This window comes from Lithobates pipiens, unplaced genomic scaffold (assembly GCF_037356315.1).
Source record: "Lithobates pipiens isolate NorthernLeopardFrog02 unplaced genomic scaffold, aLitPip1_a1.2 Scaffold_16, whole genome shotgun sequence".
Classification (NCBI taxonomy): Eukaryota; Metazoa; Chordata; class Amphibia; order Anura; family Ranidae; genus Lithobates; species Lithobates pipiens.
In genome coordinates this window covers 545,027,087-545,049,458 of record NW_027507748.1, presented here as the reverse complement: position 1 = coordinate 545,049,458, position 22,372 = coordinate 545,027,087, and positions in this window count along the sequence as shown.

The window sequence follows — 22,372 nt, the reverse complement described above, 5'->3', positions numbered from 1 at the left end:
AGGAAGTCAGATAATGTCTGGTGTGTACTGGTATTACTGGGGTAGAAGCTTCCATTTAATACGACAATGGACAAGTTAAACTTGCTGTCTTGGCATTCTCTATTTCCTCCCGTTGTGTTCCCTAGGTTGAAACACCAATCAGGGGGAAAGGCGAGGCCATTCGATTTAAACATTACTGTCTTGCTGGTATTTGTTCCAATTATGTTAATGCTACTGTTAGCAAGATCAGTATAATTTATAGGAACTGCCATCAGTGGTATTTTAGCCGTGCTGGGGTGTAATTTACTGCAAACCCAACATTTCTCATATCCTGACTTCCGAGCATAAGCATATTTAAACTTCAGTAATAACATTTTTTTAGAAAATCCTTCATCCTTGTGAATTTCATTCTGTGAGGCAACCAAACTATTGGCCAGGATTACTGAAACAAAAAGAATAAAAAGATACATGTTGTCATTTGCCAACTGGCTCCTTTTTACAGTGTGAAGCGTGGATCCAGGTAGGTTTCCCTTCCAATTTCACTGAGGTTGCTGTAGTCAATAGCACCTGGAAAGGACCCTCGAACCTTGGTTCCAGTGTCTTCCTGGTATGTTTCTTTACATACACATAGTCTCCCGGTTGTAAGTCGTGAGTACCTGTGACAGAATTAGGGTCTGGAAGAGAAGAATACACACTCTTGTGGATTTTAGTTAGACGCTGTTGCAATTGTATCACATATGTAGTTAAACTATCACATTGCAATTGCATACTTTGAGGAAAATATAAACCTAATCTGGGTACACTCCCAAAAAGTATTTCATATGGGGATAACCCGGTTTTTCCTGTTGGAGTGTACCTAATAGAGAACAAAGCTAAGGGTAGACACTCAGGCCATGGTTTATTTAACTCTTGCATGGCTTTTTGTATTTTTAGTTTTATTGTCCCATTTACTCTTTCTACTGATCCTGAACTCTGTGGGTGGTAAGGGGTGTGAAAACTTTGTTGAACCCCTAACATTGCCATCACATTTTGCATTATTTCTCCCGTGAAATGTGTCCCCCTATCCGATTCTATTGTTTCTGGGAGACCAAACCTAGGTATCAGCTCAGTAATCAGTTTCTTGGCGGTGGCTTTTGCCGTAGCTGATTTCACAGGATAACTTTCTGGCCAGCCTGAAAATAGGCAGATGCACACGAGAACAAATTCAAAAGGGCCACTCTTGGGCATTTGTATGTAGTCAATTTGCAGTCTCTGAAAGGGATATTGGGCCCGGACCTGATGTTTACGTGGGGTTTTCACTCTCTGTCCTGGGTTATTTAACAGACAGATTTGGCATGCAGCACAGTAGTTCCTTGCAGTACTACTGAATCCAGGGGCTAGCCATCCTTGGCTTACAATCCTATACATAGAATTGGAGCTGACATGAGTGGGCAAGTGGACAGCCGCTGCCATTGCGGGGTATAGAGAAGCGGGTAGACATATATTTTTTTTTTTTTCTCCATACATTGTCAATGGCCTGGTGCAGCTCCCTCCTTAACCCAACGGTCCTTCTCAGTAGTCCCTGCTTGTTCCTGTAGTTCGATCAGCTGCTGCCATGTGGTTTCGGGCATACTCACCTGTACCGTGGCTAAGGTCTCAGGGCTTACTTCCCCTAGAGCTGCCTTCTTTGCAGCTAAATCTGCAAATGCGTTTCCTTTTGCCTCAGTTGTTTTTGCGCTCGTGTGTGCCGCTATCTTCATAATGGCTACTCTTTTAACTTTTTGAAGATTGTTCAGGACTCTTTTGATTCCTTCACCATGTTTAACAGGTGTGCCTGCTGCTGTAAGGTAACCTCTAGCTTTCCATATGTGGCCATAATCATGTGCCACACCGTAGGCGTATGCAGAATCAGTGTAAACGTTCCCTTCTTGTCCCTCTAAGTGTTCTAAGGCTTTTTCTAAAGCTGTTAGTTCCGCTTCTTGTGCAGACATGTGTGCTGGTAGTGATTTTGCCTCAATTACCCGTGTGTCCGTTACCACAGCATAACCTGTGTGATATTTACCTTTGTCATCGGCAAATCTACTACCATCTATGTACAGTGTGTGTTCTGCATTTGCAATGGGTGTGTCTGTGACATGTGGGAACCCCGTGGTCTCTTGTTCCATAAGTTGAAAACAATCGTGTTCATCAGATGTTATGTCATGAAATGAAAGTGTGTCAGAATCCTGAGTTTCTTGTGCTGTGCCTTCACCATTACTCCCCCCTGTCAAATCTGTCTGTAAGGGTAGAAGTTGTGCTAAGTTAAAGGAAGTGCATCGCTGGAAGGTAACATTGGGAGGTAGGAGCAAGGTGCATTGCAGACGCAGCTGCCTCGCCATTGATATGTGTTTTGGCTGAACCTGTGACAAGATGGCGTGTATGTCATGTGTGGTATGTACCACTACAGGATTGTCTAAGACAATTTCTGAGGATTTGTCAATGATAATTGACACTGCTGCGACTGCTCGTACACAGGACGGTGATCCTCTAGAGACAGGATCGAGAGCCGCTGAGAAGTATGCTACCGGCCTTTGTTTGATGTGTTGTTGTGTCAACACCCCTGTTGCGTGTCCCGTGATTTCAGCAATGTACAAATGAAATGTTTTGGTATAGTCAGGAATCCCGATCGCAGGTGCCGAAATTAGTAACTTTTTTAAGGTGCTAAAAGATTTATGACCTGCTTCTGTGAGTACATAGGGTACTATTTTCAAGCAATCATATAATGGCTGCATCAGAGAACTGGCATGTGGTATCCATTGTCTACAATATGACACTATTCCCAGAAACATACGAAGTTGCTTAAAGTTGCGTGGGACATTCATTTGTCTTATGGCCTGGACTCGTTCTTCAGTGAGGTGTCGAGTCCCCTGGGATATACAGTGGCCCAAAAAGACAACCTTTTTCTGGCATACCTGTAACTTAGTTCTATTCACTTTGCACCCTTTTTCAGCCAGGAATTGTAACAATGATAGAGTGGCTTTTAAACAAGTATCGTTATCCGGACAACATAACAATAGGTCATCTACATATTGCAACAATACACAAGTGTCAGGTGGTTGCCATTCCCCCAACACTGTCTGTAGGGCTTGCGAGTATAGAGTTGGCGAATGCGCCATCCCTTGCGGTAGGCGTGTCCAGGTCAACTGGCGGTTTTTGAGACGGAACGCAAACCACGGTTGACATTCCTCCGCCAGGGGTACAGAAAAGAAAGCATTAGCCAAGTCTATAACTGTAAATGAGGAGCTATCTGATGGTACTTCTGAAAGTAAAGTATGCGGGTTTGGTACTAGTGGCGTTATTGGGGCCAATATTTTGTTTACTGCCCTTAGGTCTTGTACCATTCTATACTTTACTGGGCCATCCCCCAATGTATTTTTCTTGACTGGATACAATGGGGTATTGGCTGGTGACTGTATTTCTTTTAATGCTCCACTTTTGAGTAGAGCCTCCACTTGTAGTTCTATAGCTGCTTCCTGGGGCGCACTGAGTGGGTACTGTTTCTGCTGAGGGAGAACTGCTCCTGGAATCAGCTGTAGAGTAACCGGGGGTATGGGCAGAAGCCCAACATCAGCTGGATGTGTTTCCCATAGCCCTTCCGGAAGGCTAGACAGAATTTGATCTATTTCCGGCGAGGGCGTATTGGACGGTTCTGGTTCTTCTTCCAAACATTGTATTTTATTACAGATTTCTATACCCTCTGGGTCATCTCCTATTGCTAGGGTGACCATACCATCTGGATGATAAGTAATGTTTGCTCCTATTTTCTGAAGAATGTCTGCTCCTAATAAATTAGTAGGGGCTCCTCTGGAAATCAAAAAGCGTGACAAAAACATGTGATTCCCTATTTTTACTTTTAAAGGTTTAGTCAGTGGGGCATCGGACAAAAGACCGTCATAACCACTTATGGGTATGGTGTCACGGGAGGTCATGTGTGGAGGGACTACTGAATCAGATAATAAGCTGCGTGATGCTCCTGTGTCAACTAAACAAGGAATATGTTTACCTTCCACCTTCATCAACATGTGGAGCATTTTATTCTCTGATTCAGCTAGGACTGGGGCAAGTCATGCTGTCGGATCGTCCCTATCGTTGGTACGCCTCTGTCTGTTGTCCCTCGTGTCTCTGTCCGTATTTCCTTCCTGTTCGTCTTTTATTCTTTTCCTACAGTCTCTTTTTATATGTCCCGCCTTGTTGCAGTAATAACAGGTAAGAGGTTTACGGGAGGAATTCCCTCCTTCATTGACCCGGGCAACAGTGTTAACTCCCGGTGTCCTTCTGTGTTTAGCTTCTGCTAAATCAGCCTCTATGCCTTGTGCTTTCTGCAACAATGTTCCTCTGTCCCGTATGGCTCTCCATTCGGGAGTACATGCCTTCAATTTGTCACCTATTTGGGGTACTAGTCCTTCCATAAACTGTCGATTGAAAGCCCTAATGGTGACGGGTAAGGCTAAATCTAGACCTTCGTCAGCCATCATGCTTTCCATGTTGAGGTAAAATTCTGTAACAGTCTGACCTGGGGCCTGTTTTATGGGCGCTGTCGAACCCCTTTCCTGCTGTTTCCCTTGGCAAAATTCTCGTAACTGATTAATAAACAGGGGTCTAGAGTCTATATGACGGGGGTGTATTCCTGGTGGATCTGCTGCTGGATCCCCTTGTGGTCTATGTGGAGCAATTTCATTCATAAATTGATTAAACATCGTCAGTGTCATTTTATGTCTACACAAATCTTCCCCATCTTGCCAAGCTGCTTCATGTGTGTCTAGTAATTGTGTCACGAATCTACAGAATGCGACAGGTTTTGCTACGGGATCAGGAGCATTCTGTATTAATGCCATAAGAGTGTCAGCCGACCAAGGTGTCCATGTCCTCAGAACGACTTGTTGAGTCACTGTAGGTGGCTGTCCTGCTTGACCCGCATTTGGATTATTTACTTGTATTACCCTAGTCTGACTGTGGACTGGAGCTACGGGCTCTGGTCTTTGAGCTCCGCAATGTACACATTCCTGTGCCCAGTCTGTATTCTGGGTACCGCATACTCGGCATACCCATCCTCTTCCTCTTAAGGAAGGATAAAGTTTTGGTCTTTCATTACCCGGTTTGGTAGTGCTATAAGGAGGTGGAGTACCTTCCGTTTCTACTCCATCCTCGGGAGCTGAAGGGAGACTCTTGCGTCGGACCTTCATGTCCCATCCACCCTGTTCATGACAATACTTCCATCCCTCCTCTTTAGCCCTGTTGGAAACCTTAATTAAACATTGTATTTGTGATACCCATCTGTTCTGCAGGACCTCTCCCTGTCTGTCTCTCTTTATATTCTCCCAACCTTCTACACTTAGCCCATTTTCTCCATCCATTCCAAATTTCTTGAGAACTCTATTCGTGCCCTGTGCCTTGTCCTTCCCATACAACATTGTAATTATGTCTTTAACAGCATAACATTTCTGAGATTCCTCCTGGGGTTTACCATGTGTCTGGCCCATTTTGACAGTCTTGCCTAGGTGACGTTTGGATCACTTACTAAGTGTCTCGTTGCCTTCTCCTCCTAGGGTGCCAAAATACTAAAAACCTCTCCTGGATGAGATTTCTGAAATCAAATTACTTTATATGCTAGCCAACTGACAAATATTATGACCAGACTGACGGCTACAACATATACAAGCATTCCTTTTGGTGGCCAAACACATATAATTCCATTACCATGGAATCTCTCAGCATTCGTTTCTTATTCCTGCTTTATCGAGGTAGTCAGGACTTATACTTTCAACCCGTTTTTAGGCTCATGAATCAAAAAGCGTATATCAAACTTAAGTGTCGGACCCCCAAAGTACTCTTACGAGTTAAAGGCGCATTCCGTTACTCATTGGGATGATATATGTTTCAATTCACACCATACAAACAGGGCTTATCTCAGTCACAACAGACAGATGACAAGGAGACAGACAAGAAACAACGGTAACATAAGTCAAATATTAAATTCAAGACTCGCTTACTACAGAGGTTGGTTTTACCTGAAGAACAATTCAGACAGATCAGGTGGGCACAAATCTAAGAAGCACAGAGTTTATAAGAAAATAAAGCTTTTCTTACCTGCGCAGGTTTTGTCTGTGGTTCCTGATGTGCCCGACCTCTTCGTTCCGTCCTTATGTTCGTTCGCCTCTTGTAGTTTCTTCAGCGAGTCCCTGTTCGGGCGCCAAAATGTTAGGTGTGACTACAGCAAGTCACCTACTCATCAAGTTATGTTACCGTTTCCCAATTATTATTAGAGTTCTTATCTAAGCAAAGAGACACGGAAAGAAGTTCTCAGTATTTCTGCTCAGAAGACTGCACCCAACTCTGAGACTCTTTATTAACACAGGTCTCTTATATGCACAAAAGACAGGCTTCAGGAATGTTGAAACACAACAACAATTTCCATAAAAGGCAATTCTCTAGGCGTCTTCTGCTTTTAGAGCTGATGTGGCAGATGGTCCTTAAGATAAGGTTTCCTCTTATGTGTACGTGACTGCACCCATCCAGACTTAAGGATGATGTGTCTTTAAGAAACTACAATAAAACAGACGATATAAGCATTTAGTGAAACATACTGTCAACCATCTTGGTTTTCTTATACCTTGATCCTCACACATGTCAGAAGGTGTAAAAAGGCACATGTGCATTTACATCCACCACTCCATAGATGATGGAGGGTCTGATCTGGTCCGCCTGAAAAACTGAAAGGGGCCAAAACAAGAGGGGCTCAGCCAATTGTTTGGCACCAGCTGACTGGTAAGAATCATATCTGCAGCAGCTTTCCAACAAATAGGCACTGTCACTTTGCCCTGAATAGGCAGGTGACTGACTCTACTTGTAGCATAGGGCTTATTTATATACATAATTCTATGGAGAATTTGTTGCAGTAAACTACACATAAATGATATCCCTGGAATTAATTGATGTGTGCAATCTCAACTTTCCAGTTTGTTTTCATATCACAACAGCAAAGTTTGTGCAGCATACCACAATTATCTTGACTATAATTTTAATGTCTAGCCTTAAACATGCTATTTTTAAAGCTCCTGCTACATGCTACTTTTAAAATTCATAAATATGTTCCAGCAATTCCCTCAATATCTATTTTCATTTAATTTGCTGTGCTGTACAGCTACTGTAGTGGAAAGCGCATCTTCACTTCATTCACTCATTGCTTGCACCTACAATGTTCCACTGAGACAATCCTGATGAAAAGTGCCAAGTCTAAAGGTCAATTTCTTTATTCTTCCTGCTTCTGATTTTTTTTCCTGCATTTTTCTACTGCTCTTGACACTCGCTCATCAACTTATCTGAGACACTCTTATCATGCTGTGTGTGTGTGATACTGTTTATTACCTCTTACAGCACAGATGTCCATTCTTTCTAGCTCCCAATTGGTAAGCTTATATTTTAGTAAAATTATATAACTACTGTATATTTGATGGGTTTCAAAATAAAGGTTATCAAAGTGCCCTGCAACCTTCATGCTTTCCACATGAAGTGCACCCCCTAAATAGCCGCTGGTAGATTGAGTCCTATTTTCCCACTTTGAGCACACACACCCAGGCACACAATATTTCTGGTATTTATTCTTCCTCTGGCTCAGAAAATCAGTCTAGGGGGTTCTTTTTTATTGGGGAATTCTGAACTTAGATATGGAAAGGAAGCATGGTATTCCATGGAACTGTAAAACGGTACAACTGCAGGACCGCTTAATTTCTGGCTGCTCTGCACAACTCCTGCCAGTTTTGCACAACTTCTGGCTGCACACCACAACAAAAAACACAACTAAAAACAGAAAACAAAATCTCCTGCAATTGAGAGAAAAGTCTGACTAATGCCACGTACACACGATCGAACTGTATGACGTACTTAGTCCGTTGAAACACATTTCAACTGACAATCCGCTCGTGTGTGGGCTTCAGCTGACTTTTTCAGCGTAAAGTCCGGAGTACTAAGAATTTCGGTTTGCACAACAATCTTTCCGTCGTACTTTGGTTTCAGCGAACAATACGGTCGTCAGTATGCTAGTCCGACGGACTAAGAATGGCGCATGCCCAGAAAGGATTTACAGGGCGGAAGCGCTCTGTCTTGTAAAACTAGTGTTCGTATTGAAGCTAGCATATTCGTCATGCTGCTAATTTTGTGTTTTTTTAATATAGCACATTCTTTTCTTCTTCATAATGCAAGAAAAGTGAAGTTGCTTTGCTGCTTATATTCACACAGAGTTTTTACAAATGTCTTTATTCATCCTCATCCTATGATTAATATTCCAATTCAAGAATAAATTAAAAAAACAAAAACGGACGAATTAAGCTGAAGTCTGAAAAGCGCGAATCGTCTCTAACCAAACTTCCACTAACGCAAAGTCAGCAGAAGGAGCCCAAAGGGTGCTTTGCTGTGTCTTGGACTTCCTATTTCTAGTCCCGTCGTACGTGCTGTACGTCATCGCGCAAGCTTTCGTCGGACTGTTTGTGTATCCGTGTGTGGTCAAGTCCGTTCAGTGGAAAGTACGCCGGATTGTCCGTCGGATTGTATGACGGACTAAGTACGTCATACAGTTCGATCGTGTGTACGCAGCACAAGGATTACCTGGGATCTTCAGCTGGTCTGACTCTCACACTATCTATGCTGCCACTCATAACAGGCCAGGTGAAACCCAGAAGAAACTGAAAAAGATAAGGAACAGATTGCGCACCAGCCTAGTGCATTGCCTTCGTGATCATTTATTGTATAAAAAAGATAATATATATATATACTCACAAACAAAGATATGATTAAGGCATAACAAAGTCTAAACAATGCTTCCCAGAGCTCTGAGAAAGAGGGGATCTCCCCTCTCGAAAAGCGTCAGCTAGTTTGGACAGTCATATCACTTTCAGGACCTGTCCAGCAAACCCTGGTGGTTAGAGCATTGTTTGGACTTTGTTATACCTTAGTGATATCTTTGTGAGTATGTATATATATATATATATATATATATATATATATATATATATATATCTTTAAATGGTCGCAAAGGTAATGCGCTAGACTGGTGCATGCTCTGTTCCTTATCTTTTGCACACCACAACTCCTAGATGTATTGCACAACTGCTGAACCTGTCCCACAGGATCTCTAAGCTGTCGGTGACTTGTACTTCTCCAAAAGCTACAAAGCACCACACTGTTACACTTGTAGCACTGGGGTCCTGTACTTACCTAATGGCAAAGGCTTTACTGTTGTAACAAGCACTGAAAACTATATCTGATTGCTGGCTGGTGTTTTTGGACCTATCTCTGGCTGCAACCACTCTGTTCCTAGGACACATGCCCTCATTGTTATGAGGCAAACCACCCACTGCATCAGCAAAGGACTGCTGATACTTGGTGTATGCTTCTTCAATGAGAGCCTGGTCACAGCCCTGCTCTAAAAATCTTTTGTTTAGTAGACCACTCTGCCCGTCATAGTCCTGTAGACAAGTGCATGTCCTTTTGAGCCGGCAGAACTGTCCAAAGGGTGCGTTTTTGATCAACCTCAGATGGTGATTAGACTTGTGCACAACGGAAAATTTTGTTTAGTTTCGATTCGTTGTCATTCGTAAAATACATCATTTCGTTCTGTTATATTCGTTATGTTACGTTAATACGTTTCCGGATAATTCGTTATTATTCGTAGAGTGTCGAATTCATTCATTCGTATTCGTTGAAATTAGTTATTTATGTATGTATAGGCATTTGTGATAATGATTCGTAGTTTGTAAAGTCGTTTGTTTATTGAATCTTTTAACACACACAATCACAACGTCTCTTCTCATCGTTTCAAATACAATACAACACCCTTCTAACTCGGTTCTCAGGAATGCACTTTGCCAGTAATCCATCCTCCGGCACAAAATTAATTAGCTGATTGGACTATAAGATTTACTTTGAGCTGACCTTTTGTTTCATTAGATCTTTAAAGAATTATCGAATCATGTCAAATTCATTCGTTATATTTCTTTCGTATTCATTGTATTCGTTATTTCTTTATTTGGACATTCGGATGTCTGAAAGATGCAAAATTCAGCCGAATTTCGATATGTTACGAAACGAATTGCACAAGCCTATTGGTGATGGCTGTAAGCATGTAGATGTGGGAATCTTCGTCAACCATCAGTTATAGGCCTAGGAAGACTCATTTCTGACTGTCTAGCACATAGGTGAATTTGATCCTATAAGGGTTAATCTGACAATAGGCCAGAAAAGATTCTAGCTGACTGTCACTGCCATCTCAAATAATTAGAATGTCAATATAACGAGCATGCAGGACCAGGTTTGCCCCAAAGGAATTATTGGAACCACTCCCAATAGCCCATGAACATATTGGCATAACTTTTTTTGTGACAAAACCCCATGGGGATACCTCTTCAGACATTATATGTTACTGGCAACCAGAAATTTCAGCTGCTTTTGGCCCGTGGGTTGTCTGCAGTTGTAGGGGACTCTTCCGGCCCGCAAGGTGTGCTTTTTTGGCACCAGCCTTTGTGTGGGCGTATGCCCACAGATGCCATCTTGTGCTGTGCCAGCCTTCACTCTTTGATGCAATCTCTCATGGGCAGTGGCCAGAGCTAGGATCTTTCATCCAGAACTGGAGGGTTTCTGCATTTGCAATTCCGGTTTGTGGGTTGATGTATGGATCACTGGTTGCATTACAGCAGCCATTTCCACCATTGTAATAATGCTTCAGCAGTCAAGAATTTCAGCTTCCTGTGACACATGGAGGGTATTTTTGTACTTTATGGGGTAAGACCTCACACGTTTATGCTACACACATATAGGACTTATTATTTATTTTTATTTTACTTTTTAATTTTTTTTCACATGCACATGATAATGTTGGTTTTGGCTCACCACTCCCCATTCTGGGGTGAGCTATGCATGTGTGCTTGTATTTATGCACTTGAACATAGATGTGCTGGTCAGCTTAGCTCTGAGGAAGGGAATGCAGAGTGTTTTTGGAGTATGCCCATCCTGCACTGTGTGGCATTTTGTGGTTTACTGCCTTTTACAAGTTGTACTTTTGTGAGTATCCATCTCCACCAGTTTTTATCTCTCAAATACATTTTTGGTATTGCACTAGGTGCTTGCACCTTCCTGTTTTTTTCTTTAACTTTGTATTTTCCTATCCAAGGAGGGTCGCATCCGCCAAACATTTGGATTTGTTGTTTCACAGACCTGTCTAACTGTGGAGGACCTCTGAGCACTTGAAGTAGCTTTAAGTATTTTTCCATATACGATTGGTCCTCCATCTGTCTATAACCAACTGAATTAAAGTTTGTCAGTTTGGACAGGCTTGTTTGTTTTTTTGTTACAGGCCTAAACCTTTGTGGAACAATGTGTTTTCTTTAAAAAAAAAAAAACAATAGGCAGATAATATTTTAATAAACCTGAGAACTTGCCGGAATTGACATGGAAATGCCAGGATTTCAAACTGGTTGCCAGTTACTACTGGAATTAGGCAACTCTTTGGAGATAGCTTGCATGTTGTCAGTTTGCACCATAGGACTATAACCAACTTGATCAAAGTTTTCCTGTTTGGGGAAATTGTTTTTTTTTGCTACATGCCTAAACCTTTATAGAATTGTGTATTTTTTTTTGCATACAAAAAAAAAGACATATAACAATTTTGTAAACCTGGAAACTTGCCAGAATTGACCAGGCAATGCCGGAATTTCAACACAGTTGCCAGGTCATTCCTGGAAACCGACAATTGTCCAGAACATCCAAATCAGAAATGTAGCCGGCAACTCGATAACTCTTTAGTAAAATCCTTTATTTGGCTACATCATATACACAGGATCAGTGCTCACATGTTTCGGCAATTACTGCCTTACTTATAACATTTGATTTGGCCAAATAAAGTATTATGCTAAGGAGTTATTGAGTTTCCAGCTAAATTTCTTCTTTGAATTTACGAACAGGGGAGTGGGGATCCCCCAGCCTGAGCACCGATCTCACTAAGTATTTTTTAATTGTGCAGTTGAGCTTGGGTATCTTCTGTTTGTAGTTATCCAGGACAGTCTGCAATTTTTGTAAACAAGCAGCCGGCATGACATCAGTCTGTTTTTTGCATATTGTCATGATTGCTCCTAGAACTACTCTTTAAGCCCCTCCCACTTTTAAACACAGTTTGCCCACACCTATCATTCAGCAAGACGCTTTCCTTAGACCCATTTACCACCCCTTTTTTGATCCCCATTCCCAGGAATTACCATTTCAAACATTCCCAGGCATGAACATTGTCCATTCTGCGCACATACCCTTATAAAATATTAATACGTACATTTAAATAATTTTACTGTAATATACCCAGAACTGTAGTTTACCAGCTTCTTAAGTTATCTGTACATTTAAACGCACTTGGCTCCTCTTAAATCAACCTACATCTGGGCTGACTTTTAAGTAAAGTGTTTATGAAGTGCAGTATTTGTGTGCATCTCCTGCTTATAGAAGCAGTGTCAATATAAGTCTACTTGCATGTAACAAAGAGGCCCATGCAATGCGTTAGATCATCTGTGCCTCTGGCAATCTGGATCTTGTCTGTATTGGTTTCCTGGACTCTCTTGATCTCTTTTGATTATGCTAACAAACCCCTGCACTCTAGAACAAGCTACGCTTCGCTAGCACTGAAGTCAATTTTCCTTTTTCCAGCAGTGAATCACTTCCCTTTCAGAGCTTGTTTTGCTTACACTTCCAATGGAGGATTTTGTCTTTCCCCTTGCCCCCGGGGATATCTTTTTTCTCTGGCAGTGCAATGCTTTGAGGTCATGTGAACCTGCTAACAGGATGACATACCTGCTGCAGGGATCACTAGCAAAACAACTGCACTCTGCGCACCCATCCCTTTCCCGCTTTCATTCCTCTGCCTGTAATATGACAATTATTCCTTGGTAGTGTGCAGACATCTGTGCTTGTCCTACTTAAATACAATGTTCATGTCTCAGCTTGATAGAGTTCACAATGCTTTCCTAGCACATCCAGGTCAATACCGATATGGTGCTGCTTCTCCCTGAGGCATCTAACGCTATCGTCACTTGCAGCCCACTCAGTACAATATTAAATAACCAGGCACTGAAGCAGAATTCACAGGGAACTATTTATTTACTGGGGTCAATAAATACTTACCTTTATTCAAATACCATATCAGACTTTACATGGGCATAGTATATATGTAGTATTTAAAAGGATATTATGTACAAAGCTGTTCAAATTCCTTGATCTTTGTCAGCTGATAGCAAACAGTACTAAGCACTCCAAATATGAAAATAAAGATATATCATTACTAGTTTAATAAAATATAAATTAGGCAGCTTGCTAGTGGCAACTGGCCTCTTGTTTATGATACAGTTATGATGCATCTGGCAATGGGAGCAGGAAAAAAAATAAGAATTTGCCACAATAAACAGAGGGGTAGCTGACAGCAACCAGTGTTCTTAGACCACTGCTTAGGTATCACTGGGTACCACAGTTGTGTACCAGTTGACCCTCTATTCATAACATTATGGTAAACTTCTATTTTATCTTTAGTTACTGTGACAGTGAGGTTGATTTACTAAAGGCATAAACAGTAGACTGCTCTTTGCAATTGTATTTGCACTCCGCAAAGGCATTTGCTCCAGAGCTTAGTATATCAGGTGAAGCTTCACTTTGCAAATAATACCCAATCAGATGCAAGAAAAATGTACAATTTTTTTTTTTTGTATGATTCAAGTCAGCAGAACTTTCCCTCATTTGCTAAGCTTTCGAGTGAATGCCCTTGCAGAGTGCAACTACACTTGCAACGTGCATAGTGTATTTGCCTTTAATACATCAAGTCCAGAATCATATTACTAGGAAGTCTACTGCAACATGCATAATAGTTTTTGAGGAAAGATAAATGTAGAGCAGTTATGAAATCAGGGAAGAAAAATCACAAAACTTCTCCACTTCCCTCTTTTATTTAAGAAGGCTAATCATTAATTAACTACGCATTCTATTAGGAGTTCAACAGGTATACCGCACAATACTTTGCTTTTGCTTTCAATAATGCATTTTAATGTTCACATATAAATGTTGAGAAAATAGGAATAGTACGTGTAGAGCAAAAATGGCTGACACAATGGACAACTTCTATATATATGGCCAAATTTTAGCATAGTTTAAATACGGTATCTCACAAAAGTGAGTACACCCCTCACATTTTTGTAAATATTTTATTATATCTTTTCATGTGACAACACTGAAGATATTACACTTTGCTACAATGTAAAGTAGTGAGTGTACAGCTTGTATAACTAATGTATAAGTGTAAATTTGCTGTCCCCTCAAAATAACTCAACACACAGCCATTACTGTCTAAACCGCTGGCAACAAAAGTGAATAAACCCCTACGTGAAAATGTGAAAATTGGGCCCAAAATGGCATTATTTTGCAGCACTACTTTAACCCTCTTGGGCATGGAGTTCACCCGAGCTTCACAGGTTGCCACTGGAGTCGCTTTCCATTCCTCCATGACGACATGATGGAGCTGGTGGATGTTAGAGACCTTGCGCTCCTCCACCTTGCGATTGAGGATGCCCCACAGATGCTCGTGTAGCGCTACCCCCAGAGGAGCCCCTAAATGTATGTTTGATTCTGTACTCTGCCTCTCGACCCCCAAGAACGGGCCCAACCCCCCTGGCACACCTGCTTGATAATATTAATTCAGAACCTAGCAATAGAGAGGAAACACAGAAATAATAAACCATGAAGTATATTTACCGAAGCCCTGGGTTCCGTCACGTCACCAACTGTGTGTAGTAAGTAAAGACTCACACAATATCAATGAACCACTCAGAAATGTTTACTTGAGATAAAGAATAGACATAATAAAATGGCATAAACACACAAGTTATAACTGACAGGAAATATCACTTAATTCCAATATACAGAATGTGTACCTTTGTTACTTGAAAAGGTATATGTGAACAGGTACACAGGGAGGTGAATATCCAACACCCTTGACACATGTATTGGATATCCATCCCCTGAGACCTCAGTACACAGACCAGCATAAATGAACACAACATATTCACACAGTAACACAGTGCAACGTTCTTAGAATGTACCAATAAAATGGCACCCCCTAGGTTGTAATACCGTAATCAACCCTGCACATAGAGTAGCAGAGCTTATTAAAAGGAAAGGATGGTGAATGTTCTTTAGATTCCGGATATCTTTAGCTAACTTGATGTTTATACTGCAGTGTAGTTTTGTATATTTGTAACCCAAAGGGATAAAGAACAACAGAACTGAAGAACACATGGATAATGATGATTTCTTAACTGAAGAAGTACAACCCCTTGTAGATTCCTCTTTACATGTCAGTGTAATACAGCACTGACCCAACAGCGCAAAGGAGAAGGCCACAATACCCAGCTGTATTATACCTGAGCTGTATTATACCTGAGAAAAAAGTAGATTCACCTCCGTGGAACTACAAATCTCACCAGCAGTCTTGTAGAAAAAACTCACTCAGCAATACTGTAATCTGTACTGGAACAGGCAGGTGCCCTCTCACCACACTAGACCCCAATGGCTGTGAGGATCAGTCCTGAATCCCCTTCTGGTGTCTCTGTCTGGTGAAAATGGCACCACCACGCCGTGCTGCAGCTCCCAATGGACTGAAGTGCAGGTGGCTTCCAATTGCTCTGAAGCGCAGGCCAGTCCGCTTGCTAGAATAGCAGGGCTGTCCTCCAGGATCCCTCAGAGGTGGGCGATTCAGCTCCCTGCTGTATAGGTCTCAGTCTCTCACTCCTGGTCACACGCAGACCTCCTGCTGGCAGGTGTTGAATGGCGTCCAGAGAGGCTGAAAAACAGGACGCGCCTCTCCTTTTATCGCTTGTCCCAACAGGCAGTTATGCACGCTTTGCATTGTCTGTCCTGTAGTCCAGGGCTGACCCAGCTAACAGAGTCACTTTCTCTTCCAGACTACATCACCCACAATGCTTTGCTGCATTTTTCTTTGCTGCATTTTCTTTGTGATTGGCTGTCAGTCTCTTCCAAAGGGGAGGCAACAGAGCAAGCAGTTCTGTGTATCTATGTGTGTGTGTAAGAGAAAAGGAAGGAGGTGAAAAGACCATGCAGCTGCAAGCAGGCAGCTCTCTCCCTCATAGATGCAATCAGCCTGGAGAGATATACTCAATAGGGTTTCAGTATGTCACAGTACATGTTGGTATTCAAGGTTCCCTCAATGAACTGTAGCTCCCCAGTGGCAGCAGCACTCATGCAACCCCAGACCATGACACTCCCACTACCATGCTTAACTGGAGGCAAGACACACTTGTCTTTGTACTCCTCACCTGGTTTCCGCCACATGCACTTGACACCATATGAACCAAATAATTTTATCTTGGTCTAATCAGACCACAGGACATGGTTCCAGTAATCAATGTCCTTAGTCTGCTTGTCTTCATAAAACTGTGGGCTTTCTTGGTCATTTTCTTTAGAAGAGGCTTCCTTCTGGGACGACAGCCATGCAGACCAATTTGATGCAGTGTGAAGCATATGGTCTGAGCACTGACAGGCTGACCCCCGCCCCTTCAACCTCTGCAGCAATGCTGGCAGGACTGCTATATGTCTGTTTCCCAAAGACAACCTCTGGATATGACGCTGAGCATGTGCACTCAACTTCTTCGGTCGACCTTGGCGAAGCCCGTTCTAAATGGAAACTGTCCTGTTAAACCGCTGTATGGTCTTGGTCAGCATGTTGCAGTTCAGTTTCAGGGTTTTGGCAATCTTCTTATAGCCTATGCCATTTTTATGTAGAGCAACAATAATTTTTTTTCAGATCCTCAGAGAGTTCTTTGCCATGAGGTGCCATGTTGAACTTCCAATGACCAGTATAAGAGAGTGAGAGTGATAACACCAAATTTAACACACCTGCTCTCCATTCACACCTGAGATCTTGTAACACTAACGAGTCACATGACATTGGTGATGGAAAATGGTTAATTGGGCCCAATTTGGACATTTTCACTTAGGGGTGTACTCACTTTTGTTGCCAGTGATTAAAACATAGATGACTGTGTTGAATTATTTTCAGGGGACAGCAAATTGACAATGTTATACAAGCTGTACACTCACTACTTTACATTGTAGCAAAGTGTAATTTCTTCAGTGTTGTCACATGAAAAGATATAATAAAATATTAACAAAGTGCTTGCATCAGCAGCACATATACTAAAATATTTACAAAAATGTGAGGGGTTTACTCACTCTTGTGAGATACTGTATATCCATAAGAAATTATTGCACTAATGTATAAAGATGCCAGTAGGTTAGTCACCAAACATGCCGATACAATAATGTTCAAAAAGGTAAATTAACTACATTATTATTATTATTGTAAGGGTTCATTCTGGCTCGACACCTGGGCAATCTGTGAGACCTCTCGGAGCTCTGGAAGCACCCAGTGAACACAAGACAAAATAGTTTCAAAGAATGATCACTTATTGGCAGCATGAGTTGTGCTTTTATGCAAACTGGAACAAAAGGAGTCAAGTAACACATATGGGGGGGTCAAGACATACAGCGTGACATCTTAGACATCTGGTTTAAACATTTAAACTAGTATCTAGATATGGGCCGAACGGACCCCTGTTTGTTTCACACCATAACTTTCCAACACCAATTTTCGAAAGTTCGAACCCGAATAACAAACCCCATTAAAGTCAATGACCTGAAGGTCAAAAATCAAAAATGCCCATTTTGAAGGCTTATATGCAAGTAATTGGGCATACAATGATTATAGGGGTCCAGGTCCTGCCCTGGGGGAAATGTATCAATAAAAAAAGTTTGTGAAAAACTTCATTTTTAAATGAGCAGTGATTTTTTGATTTTTAAAGTGAAAGCATAAAAATGAAAAAACCTTCCAATATAGTGCCTGGGGGGTCCCCTTAGTCTAGCTGTAATGTGGCAGATCTGTACCATGTCTAGAATCTGCTGCAGCAATAATTGCATTTATAAAGGCAAAAAAATGACATTTTCCCTGCAAGCTGCCTCTATTTTGCTCAGCAACAGCTGGGGAGTCAGTGTGTGTGATGAAGCCACAATGTAGTGCACTGGGAACAAAATGTGAGATTTTTTGGATACATTCTGGTGTCATTTTGACTTGTCTTTGGGTGTCGGTGATGCCTTCCCATCGTAACCCTATAGAGGTGCTCTCGATGAAAACAAGAATTGGCCTTGCTGTAAAAAAACGCAATAATATGAACCTGTCAAACAGGTTCAGAACAATTGGTCTTTGGGTGTCTGTGGCGCCTTCCCACCGTAACCCTATAGAGGTACTCTTGATGAAAACAAGAATTGACCTTGCTGTAAAAAAACGCAATAATATGAACCTGTTAAACAGGTGCAGAACAATTGGTCTTTGGGTGTCTGTGGCACCTTCCCACCGTAACCCTATAGAGGTACTCTTGATGAAAACAAGAATTGGCCTTGCTGTAAAAAAATGCAATAATATGAACCTGTTAAACAGGTGCAGAACAATTGGTCTTTGGGTGTCTGTGGCGCCTTCCCACCATAACCCTCTTGATGAAGGCAAAAAAAATTGCAATTATATGCATCTGTTAAACAGGTGCAGAAAAATTGGTCTTTGGGTGTTAATTGTGCCCATGAAACCTATACCAAAAACATTCTTCCAGCTGAAGTGTTTGAACACCCTCAAAGCTAGACAGCCTCAAAGTCCTGCAGAGATTCCACATCCCAAAAATACTTTTTCCATTTTATCAGTGACATCGGCATCAGGGGCTTCATAGCTGGTAATCCAGGACTGATTCATTTTTATATTCACCAGATATTCTGGTGAAGCCATAGCCTGTAGGCAGGGCAGGACTTACCATTGGGCTTGACTAGGCTCAAGCCCATGGGCCCCGCCCAATAGGGGGCCCGCAGAGATACATAGCCAAGTGTACTCGGCTCGGCTCCGCTCACAGTCCCGCCCTATGATGGACATAACACAGGGACTGGGAGTGACTGTGAGCCGAGCAGAGTACTCTCGGCTACTCTCGGCTCCGCTCGGGACTACGAGAGGATGCGAGAGCTGTCGAGACAACCTGAGAGCCGCCAAGATACACAGGACTCTGTATCTCAGCGGCGCCATTTTTAAACTTCAAGACTGCAATGACAAGGCTGCAAATGACAAGGCTACACTGACAAGGCTGCAAATGACACTGACAAGGCTGCATTGAGACTGGACAAGGCTGCAGATGGATGGGCAAGGCTGCAGATGGACACTGATAAGGCTGCATTGATGGGCATTTAAATGTAAATTTTTTTCCCTTAAACTTCCCCCTAAAAGTTTTTTTCCTTAAAATTCCCTCCTAAACTTGCGGTGCGTGTTATACGCCGACGCGTGTTGTATGCTGATAAATACGGTAATGTATAGACGGTAGGGCCCGAAAGTGACTCAAGCCCAGGGGCCCCCACAACCCTAAGTCCTGCCCTGCTTATAGGTCCTGTAAAACTTGTTCCCAGGGCAAAGCTGGGGGCATTAAGGCAGACATTTGAACAAAAGCTGGGACTGTGAGGGCAGCTTGTTTGGCAGTGGAGTCTGCTAATGCATTACCTTTGGAAATGTCATCATTATTGTATGCGTGTGCTTTGCAATGAACGATTGCTATCTTACTAGGTAGTGTAATAGCATCAAGGAGGTTGGTGACTAGGGAAGGAGACGGATTTTCCATCGGCAGTGTAACCACGCCTCTGTCAAATTACTCTGAAGTCACGTGCGACTCCGAAAGTGTATTTAGAGTCTGTGTAAATGTTTACCTCTTGTCCTGTAAAAATCTGGCATGCTCTGGTAGGAGCAATAAGCTCTGCTGCCTCAGCTGATTGATCAGGAATGGGCTGTGCCTCTTACAAGGGCGGTTATTTACGAAAGGCAAATCCACTTTGCACTGCAAGTGCACTTGGAAGTGCAGTCGCCCTAAATCTAAGGGGTAGATCTGAAATGAGTGGAAGCTCTGCTGATTTTATCATCCAATCATGTGCAAGCTAAAATGCTGTTTTTAATTTTCCTTGCATTTCCCCCTCGGATCTACAGCGACTGTACTTCCAAGTGCACTTGCATTGCAAAGTAGATTTTCCTTTAGTAAATAACCCCCATGTCCGGTAGTTTTACCACTTCATAACCTGCATAATAGGTGTGGTCTTTGGGGCGGGAGGAAGGACTGTCTACGAACACAGTGTGTGCTCCTTCTATGGAACCTAAATGTAGATCAGAGAGGGGATGTGTTTTGATGTACAATGTCTATACTATCATGGGAGGGGACTAATTTGTCTGTTTCACTCTTTATCCTAAGCAGGGCTTTCAAGATAGGGGCAGGACCTGCTGTGTGGGCGCTGTACCTTATCTGCAGGGAGGGGTTGCTAATGAGGATGACTTCATACCCACTTAGTCGTTGTGCAGACATGTGTTGGGTATTAACATTTTTTAGCAGATACACAGTCTGGTGCATGGTGTGTAGTTCCGTAGGGTGACACAATGTAAATGATGTGGCCATTTCTACAGCCATGGCACAGGAGGCCAAAGCCCTCAGACACGCCGGAATGCCCTGTACTGGAACTGGGACTAGTCCAGAAAAGAATGCTACAGGTCTCAGCATGCAAGGACCCCAGACATGGTTTAACAATTGTCCCTTGAAAACAGATGAAAAATTTTACAATAATCAGGTAATCCCAAACAAGGAGCCATTACCATAGCAGTTTTAAGATACACAAAAGCATTAAACATTTCATCACTCTACTTTACAAGATCAGGACTATCACATAGAGCAGCTTGTCTCAATAAGTTGTCATAGTAAAAGCAATCAGATATCCATTGGCGGCAGTAACCAATCATACCTAAGAAGGTTAACACTTCCTTCTTGGTTTGTGGGCAGGGCAGACCCACGAGAGCCGCAGCTCTTTTGTGACTGATTCTCCTTTCACCATGGGACAGAGTAAAACCAAGATATTCAACAGATTCCCGATACCTTGCAACTTTTTCTTAGAAGTTTATGACCTGTCTGTGCTAAATGTTCTAACAATAAAACAGAGTTTTCTGACAGGCTTCCTGGGTGGGTGTACACAACAGTAGGTCATCAACGTACTGAAGAAGGGCTATTCTGACTCAGATTTCTTGTGAAGCGATTTATCCCTTGTGAGACTTCTCTGGCCTGTATAAGATATAATCACTGTGGACAATCCTCATCATATAGTTTGAACTCACCAAATACCAATTCCATCCAGAAAGGTGCTTTTATTCTGAACATCAGGTTACAGCAAATGACAGGATACAAACAGATAAATAGGTTGTAGTATTTATGCGGTCAAAAGATAATATTGTCTGTAGCTTATAATGCAGAATACATGTGCCCTGCTACATGTGGCTTGTAGCTGCATCCATGACACAGGAAGTATAATAATAGGAAGAAGGGTGGGGCATAACATACAAAAGTAAGTGTGTCATAGCATAAGGGAAAAAGAACATAAGAAACAAGTGCATTATCATAAAAGCTCACTAGCTGGCAGCATATGAACTAAATATAAAAGTCCATAGAAAATGGTTAAGGAACAATCAATATAAATTATATGCCCCATTGGGGCAGCACACTCCCCGTCTAGCATGGTAAATGTCACTATATACATCAGAACGGTAGTTATGCAACTGCAAATAACAAACAGTGTAATTTGCTAGATGTCTTAAAGACCTGAAAGATATAAAAAGAACATGCATATAATGCAATAACAATAACTCTTAATTTAAGGCTTCAAGTAATGTTCAAGACACTTTCTTCTTGAAGTTACATGTAGGATCCAGCAGCGTAGGCAAACAAGTTCATTCTCAAAGGACAAGAGCAGAATAAGTTCCGTGATAGGTCTGATGAAAGTCTTTACAGTCCCTTGTCTTGAAACCTTCACCTCCCCCTTTACGGACCTTACCGTCATCACTAGGAACGCTCTTTACAATAAGACCTATAGGCCATTCGATTCTTTCAACTTGCTGGTCCTTAAGCAGAACGAGATCTCCAACTTGTATGTAAGGGTTCAATAGCTGCCATTTCCTGCATCCTTGCAGAGTAGAAAGATTTTCCATCTTCCAATAATTCAAGAAGCAGTTGGCGAGCTGTACTCGTTTCCACTGGTTATAGCACAGATTTTCTGCTTTAAAGTTTACAAGTGGAACAGGAACAGACCCAAGCTTCTGGATAAGAAGAGTAGCTGGGGTAAGGATAGTTGGGGTCTCTATATCTTTGGACACTGGAACAAGTGGTCTTGAATTGATTATGGTCAATTCACCTTCTGCAATTTCTTTTGCAGAAAGCAGCATTAGGCACTCGTGCCA